At 37.2% G+C, this 8,079-nt stretch overlaps 2 long non-coding RNA genes across 2 annotated transcripts; one reads left to right on the plus strand and one right to left on the minus strand.

The window, feature by feature from the left end:
• Nucleotides 1-690: 690 nt before the first annotated feature.
• LOC119789281 lies at nucleotides 691-1,574 on the plus strand. The gene is made up of 2 exons (XR_005281565.1): nucleotides 691-782; nucleotides 1,272-1,574. It is a non-coding gene; the product is annotated as an uncharacterized LOC119789281 (long non-coding RNA).
• A 5,109-nt stretch (nucleotides 1,575-6,683) lies between these two features.
• Nucleotides 6,684-7,879, minus strand: LOC119789287. Its single transcript, XR_005281566.1, has 3 exons — nucleotides 7,748-7,879; nucleotides 7,022-7,170; nucleotides 6,684-6,879 (listed from the first exon to the last, which is right to left on the minus strand). It is a non-coding gene; the product is annotated as an uncharacterized LOC119789287 (long non-coding RNA).
• Nucleotides 7,880-8,079: the final 200 nt, after the last annotated feature.

Genomic DNA, 8,079 nt, shown 5'->3' on the forward strand with positions numbered 1-8,079 from the left:
AAATGAACAAACTTGTGAATTTAATGTGAAAACTTGAGAATGCAATGTGAGAATTTGTACCACAAAAATCTGAACTTGTATGCCAAAATGTTCTGCTGTAAAGAAAAACCGCACACACACAAACTGAATTTGAAGTTGCACTAAAAGAAATATCAGGCAAGACCATGTAAAAAAAAATTACACTTGTCAGTCCAATCTTCACCTGAAGAGGATTTTCACTCAAATCTGATTTAAATGTGAATGCACAAAAAAACTATTTACTGGTGTGCTCATATAGTTTTACACAAATAAAATTACAGCTGACAAATGATTATTGATAGTTTATTTGTAATTATTATTTTTTTGCATTTGTTAATCTTGCATTACAACCTCAATTTAGCCATTACGGCTTCTTGAATCTGCTGCTTCAAGAACACAAACGCGCTATCGCGAGACACAGCACGTTGACACCACGCTTTGACTTTTGTCATCACATTCCTTGTGAGATATTTGTGCCAAAACGAACTTGTGTTTGAAGATGTGAGAGCAAATGTGTGTGTGTGCGTGTGTGTGGGTGTGGGGGGGGGGTTGTGGTGGGTGCTTGGGGGGGGGGGGGGGGGGGGGGGGGGGGGGGGGGCCTCCCAAGTTCGCAGGCTGCGTACTTGGGAGGACTTCCTGGCTTCTTTTTTTTTTTTTTTTTTTAGTAGTTGAAGAAAAAGAAGAAGCAAGTCGGATTTTCTTGAAGTTACGGACAACCGAAAGCAGCAGCCGCGCCGGCAGTAGAGCGGAGAACACCTTTAAATGTAAGTAGTTTGTTTTTGCTTTTTTTAAATGAACATCTATTAAAATACATGACGGTAACGGAGCCACCGGGATGTGTAGGACCAGCTAAAGCTAAAGCTTAAAGCTAACCTGTTGATACGTGATGTTCATCAACAATTAAAAGCCTTCATACAAATGTCACTATTTTTTATTTTAACCTACATCTTACTGTACTGATAGCCGTATCCCTCTCTAATCAGATCTATTTATTCTCAAACAGTTTATTACAAAGGATTAAAACTTTTAAAGCTTAATGCAGCTGAAGAAATAACATTAGTCCAGCTGTACTGGGCTGTTAATACTGTAAACGTTTTGTTTTAATACTGAATAATGTATAGTTAATTTACAGTACAGTATAATACGGTTTAAAGTATAATTCACTTGAAAAACAATACCAGCATAATTATACAGAACAGTCATTTTGCCTGTTGACATAACAGAAATATGCTTTACATGTCATTTTGTTCCAGGGAGCAGACAGAGGAGTGGATAAAATGACCACTTCATCATCGGGGCCAAAAATACTGCTGCAGTCGGATGGAGCGAAGAGTTGAGGCAGAATTCCATCTACATGTTGCATTTCTATGTAAAAGTCACACAAGTTAAAAGAAGTCCTGTTCAAACACCAACGTACAAATATAATCTTTTGATCACAACAAATGATGCCCAGATGCCACTTTTTGTAAATCTCATATTTGTGATAGAAGTGATCCTTGTGTGGGACAACTTAAAAAAAAAAATACAAAGTATGTTCAGGTTTGGATAATGTAATGGGACACACACACACACACACACTATATATATATATATATATATATATATATATATATATATATATTTTTAGCGCACGTGTAACACTTAATTATAAAAAAAAAAATAAACGCATGTTGAATGAAATTTGACTTTTATTTGTAACATTCTCTAAACGTGAGTTTTCAATGGAAAAAAGTCACATCACCAACAGAACAGACTAAAGCATACTTCTTTCATCTGGCTCATCTCCCTGTTTTCCCTCACCCATCTGTTCTCCCTCATCCTGGTCTTTTTCTGTCTCTGTGTCTTCCCTGAACTCTTCCTCATCTCCTGTCCTGTTATATGTTGATGGTATAGAGCTTCCCTGCTGTGACTGGCTACAATATATTAATAATAACCATCATGACAATAATAATAATAATAATGATAATAATAATAATAATAATAATAATAATAATAATAATAATAATAATAATAATAATAATAATAATAGCTTTAACAAATATGCCACATTAGTTTAAATAATGGGCTATTAGGGCAACATGACTGGAAGTCTTGTCACGTGGATATGACTTATGGTAGCCTACAAAATAATAGCTATTTTAATACCTGCTGCACAAACCACTTAAAAATAAAATGTGAACAGCTTTTAAGATTTTTCAATACGATTAACCCTCCTTTCTTGGCATTGTGCTGAATTACTAAATGAATATACAATTAAGACGATAAAGAGACCAAAATGTGTTAATTTATGTTGCCTAACAAAACCTATACAACAGAAAACGTTTGTCTTAACACATAGATTTGTACAGAAGAGGATTAGGGCCACTGAAAAAAAAAAAAGTTAACTGATTTTTAAATTTTATTTCAGTTTAACATGGGGAAAAAAGTCAGAATTCTGACTTATTTATTGTCAGAATTCTGAGATTAAAGTCAGAATTCTGAGCAAAAACTCAGAATTATGAGAAAAAAGTTAGAATTATGAGATTAAAGTCAGCATTCTGACTTTTTTCCCATACTAAACTGAAATAAAATAAAAAAAATCAGTTAACTTATTTTTTTTTCAGTGGCCCTAATCCTCTTCCATAGATTTGCAATTGCAAACTCTACCTAAATTATTTGTAGCCTATGTGGTCGTCCTCACGTTATCTGTCATTGACTTGGGCTACAGTGTAAAACTTTCAGAATCAGAATCAGGTTAATTGCCATTGTTAGTGAAGGAGTTCACAAACTAGGAATTTTTTGTGGTACAATCGTGCAACATGAAACATATAATATGGAATAGGTAAATAAAATTATAAAAATATCTAAAAACTGTGGGTATACGTCATGCAATAAAATAGACTAATGTATACACTTAAGATAAAAATATGGATACAAAATATAAAAAGTAAAATAGCATCTTACAAGGAGACAACTAGTTTATCTGGTGACCAGTCGGCAAAATGCTTGTTTGGTGCTGCTGAATGAGACGTTTTAATGCCCAACAAAATGATTCTGCTTGATCTGTATATTACCTGGCTAATGGGGCACGGGAGAAGCAGCCTATCAGCGACCGTTCCTGCTATCTGAAAACTGCTATGATGCTGCGCATCTGGCATGCCCTGTGGGCAACCGAGCGAGTTCACATGACAAAGGAAGAGAGAGAGGCTGGTCGTTTGTGCGCAAGTAGGTCGGTCATTTCGGGGCATTGTTTCAGTCGTTTTTAATGGCTCAGGTTTTCAAAAGATCATTTCAAAACCGACCTCAGTAAAATCTTAATAATATTAATAATAATAATAAAAAAAAACGAGTTTCAAAAGGGCATTTTCTTTGATAGAGGGCAAACTTCCTAGTGCTTTAGCACCACCTAGTGTCTATGTGTGCACGCCCCTGCATTAATCCATCCAAATCATGAAACCTTCCTTTTTTCTAGCTTTAAAGAAACACTACAGAAAACAGGGGGTCAGTGGGAAGCCTACTGCTGCCACCTGGCCCTGGTTTGTCCTCATGGATGAGGTATTAGGACAGAGGCCCCCTAATGCCCCACCTGTCCTAATTACCTCCATCCCTGAGGACACAGCAGGGCCAGGTGCTGCAGAGGCTGAGCAGCACCAGGTTGACGATGAGGAAGAGAATGAGGATGAGAGGCCAGGAGAGAGGAGGGAAAGGAGCAAGAGAAGAAGGAGAGACGAGTTGGTGGATTTACAGTTTTTCTCAAATGCTAAAACACATTTCACAAACGTTTCATCCATGTTCTTCAATGTCTAAACACAACACCCTTTTCTAAAGCTACATAAACATAACCACATCTTCTCCCTTCAAAACTCAAACTTTCACACCAAAAGAGCAGCTCGAAGCTTTCAAAAATGTAAACACTATACACATCATTACACACTACAGCAAAACAACTGAAAACACAATGCTCAATTTATGAGAAGGTTCTTTGTTTCTTTACTGCCAATGCATATTTTTAGAAACTTTACAATTATGGATCTTCTTAGAGTTCTGCAGAGGATTGGGCATTTAGATTTGTGAGTTTCATATGAAGGGTATAGTAAATTCTGTACACTACTGTAACACAACTCACTGCAAAAGCAGAATCTATTGCACACAACAGTACTCGTGAAAACATGATCAGGGTGTGAAGTTTTTTTTATTAATTTTACAGTATTTACACCACAATCACTGTGCGGCATCATGTCGCTGAGCTGCATCAGGCCACATCACCTCATCCACATCACAGGCTATATTGTCTCTTGCCAGGCACCGTGGGAAAAATGCCCTGGAATGGCGGATCCATCCTTGGAAGTTCTCCACTGGGATGACAACACACGCCAGCTCCATTGCCCTTAGGAGGTTTTCTCTAGTGTATGGTTGTCTGTCATAAATCTTCCATCTCCACGATGAGAAGAACTCATCTATAGGGTTCAGGAAAGGGGAGTAGGGTAGCAGACAGATGTTTAAAAAGTGGTTACTGTTGGTGGTGAACCACTCACTGATTTGGTTTGTTGTGTGGACGCTTACATTGTCCCAAATGATCACATAAATGGGATGTTCGGGCCCAGGATGGTGTTGTTGGCGGTCTAGGAGGATATCTTTTAGCTCCTCTAGGAATGTTAGGAGACGTTGGGTGTTGTTACGGCCTCTTTGCCTTCGTTTGTGCAGGTTGAAGCCAGCCTCATCTAGGAAGAGGTAGTCATGAGGTCTGGCCATCACGTCCAACTGTAATATCCTCTGTGAAAATGTGAAAGTGCTCAGGTGTTCAGAGCAACAGTCAATCAGGTAGCATATAACGTACTGTATTGTCCAGAAGTAATGTAGGCCACTGAGCAACACAGTATGTTTACTAACTGTACTGTGAACATGGATGTATACTTACTTGCACATACTCGTAACGTAGGTCTTTGTGTCGTGCAGAGTTTCGCTCAAAGGGAACCCTATAGACTTGTTTCATCCACATCTTTTGGCGCCGGAGAACTCGGTCTATTGTGGCCAAGCTGACATCATCAATGTCCTCAAAGTTCACATTATCGTCAATGACTTTGTCTCTGATCTCCCGGAGTCTGATGAGGTTTTTCTCACGAACCATATCCACAGTGGGGGTTTCTTGTGCCGCTGTAAATATGGCAACCCGCCCACCTCTATGTGGCATTCTTTCAACTCTAAAGAAAGAAACGTGTCGTCAATTGACATGTTTTACATGTCAATACAGTAACAACTGATTTGAAACTACTGTAATAGACTACTTTCACAGGCTTGTAAAATTGTATTCTGACAAATAAAGCAATAGAGTACAATACCTGTTGTGTTGTCTGAATGCCCTGATAATGGTGGCCACGGTGAACCTACTCAGGTTTCGACGGACTCTTAGTCCTGCTTCAGCCATTGTCATGCCATGGACAATGACATGGTCAATGACTGTTGCTCGCATCTCGTCCGTAATGATGGTACGAGGTTGTCTTGCTCTCCCTCCTGGACCTTCTCTCCCTTGTTGGCCTCCACCTCCTTGTTGGCCTCCACCTCTTCCTCCTTGGCTCCTCTTCCACCATGGCCTGCTCCTCTTCCACCATGGCCTGCTCCTCTTCCTCCCTGGCCTGCTCCTCTTCCTCCCTGGCCAGCTCTTCTCCCTCCTCTGACGCGATTACCTCTTCCCTTGACTGCCTTCATCCATTGTGTTTGTTTGGAATCTTCAGCAAACTGTGCACTCTTAACTTGCTTTTATACATGTGGTCACAGCATTAGCAAGAGGTGTTTTCAATTTTGAGTCATTGTGTGTAATGAATGACGCCAGGTTTGTTCATTTTGTTCAAATATTGCTGACTGTGGCAAGCATTTTGCATCACATGAGCTTTTATTTGAGAATATGAGCAGAGTTCTTTTGCAACTTGTGTTTTAGCAAGGAAAAATGTGTTAAGATTTATGCGAATGGAGGATTGTGTTTTGTGAATTGTGTCTTCATGTGAAATGTGTTTATGATATTGGAAAATGATGGCTAGATTTAGTAAATGTGTGTAGACAACTGGTCATTTGGTTTAGAGGATTGGCTTTTGTGTTTTAGCATTTGAGAAAAACTGTAATCAGGGAGGATATCAGATGGCAGAGGGAAGCGGGATAGGATAGACAGATTATTTCATTTATTGGAGAGGATGGTGGACAGACATTATTATTTTTGGTGTGTTTTTTTTTTTTAACAAGTTCAGGTTATGTGTTGCTGTTATTAAATTAAATTATTAAATTGTTTATAAAAGTTATTGTTGTCGGTGTGTTCTTAAAGTCTTTTATCTGTTTCATCACTTCTTTATAATTTAAGTAAACTTAGAACAACTTCTCAGTGACATCAGTTTACATCAAGTATTTACAATAAACTATTAAAAACATTTTTAAGTATTGACATTAGATTTTAAAATTAACTACTACAACTATTTACAGAAGATATACAGTAAATATTACTAGAGAACATATATATATATATATATATATATATATATATATATATATATATATATATATATATATATATATATATATATACACAATTGTGACTGAGCAGGAGTCCCTGGTGGTGCTATATATATATATATATATATATATATATATATATATATATATATATATATATATATATATATATATATATATACACAATTGTGACTGAGCAGGAGTCCCTGGTGGTGCTGCTGGACTGGATGCGATGCCACACAGATGACCTTGGAGTCTTCTGACTGTGAGTGGGACATCATCTGGGGGGTGGGGGTGCCTCTCTCCACTGTTCACCACATCATCCATCAGGGTTTGCAGGGCTGACCCAATCGACAGCTGCCCCAATTGACGGCTGCCATGTTACTAAAAAAGTTTAAAATGACGAAGAACATAATGACTTTACTAAAACTGTTTTCATTACCCTGAAATAACAGCTAAAATGTGCTAAAATGTGACAATCTAAATGTAATGGTGGTCGGGTAGACCCTCCTCCAGGGGCAGACACCTTGGCAGACAGCTGGTCCCTCCATGGAGCACCACTGACTGCCTCCAACACGTTCTCCCCTCCTCATCCTCTGGCATGTCATCCTCTGGGGCCGTGATATCACCAGCTCCCAGGCAGATGTTGTGCAGGACAGCACATGCCGTTTTGACCTGTAGAAAAAAATAGACAAAAATATTTATTTTTATTCAGTCATCTATCTTTATTACATGATTTATTAGAAATTAAATTTTACTTAATCTAGATCCACTATTTAACTTATTTTTTCGTTTTTATATTTTTATTTTTTCCTGTATTATGTTTATATATATATATATATATATATATATTTATATATATATATTTATATATATATATATATATATATATATATATATATATATATATATATATATATATATATATATAATTGCAAATAAAATCAGGCAGTAAGGGGATAACAATTTAGACAAAAAATGATTTATTTCTCAACAGTTTGGCTTCTCAACAAAACATTAGTAATGGTGAAAGTAGTTATTCAAGTCAGTTATTTACAGGGTTTGTACACATTTAAGTATTCAATTCAAATTACTAAAGTTACAAACAAATAAATTACAAACTTAAAAATAAATATAGAATTTGATATTTAAACATATTCATCAATCTGCTGACAAGCGTTTATTTAATAACTGGTATATTCTGATCATTAGCAGGCCCCTGTGGGTTAGAATAATAGCAGGTAGATCTTACCTCTCCACTGCGCACTGCCAGCCTGAGAAAAATCCGTCGCAGGTTTTGCTGCCGCCGAAGCCGTCAAAGCGACTCTCCGCCTCCAATAACAAGTAAATAAAAAAAAAAATAAAAAAAATTTCCATATCTATTTTTTTGTTTTTGTTGTTTCTTTCCGTAACACAAGTTCGTTTTGGCACAAATATCTCGCAAGGAATGTGACAAAAGTCAAAGCGTGGTGTCAACGTGCTGTGTCTCGCGAGAGCGCGTTTTGTGTTCTTGAAGCAGCAGATTCAAGAAACTGTAATCAAGTGGGAATGCTTATGCATTCCCACTTATTGTTTTTCTGTTTA

Source organism: Cyprinodon tularosa, unplaced genomic scaffold (genome assembly GCF_016077235.1).
Source record: "Cyprinodon tularosa strain WSP-4 unplaced genomic scaffold, ASM1607723v1 ctg1096, whole genome shotgun sequence".
NCBI lineage: Eukaryota > Metazoa > Chordata > Actinopteri > Cyprinodontiformes > Cyprinodontidae > Cyprinodon > Cyprinodon tularosa.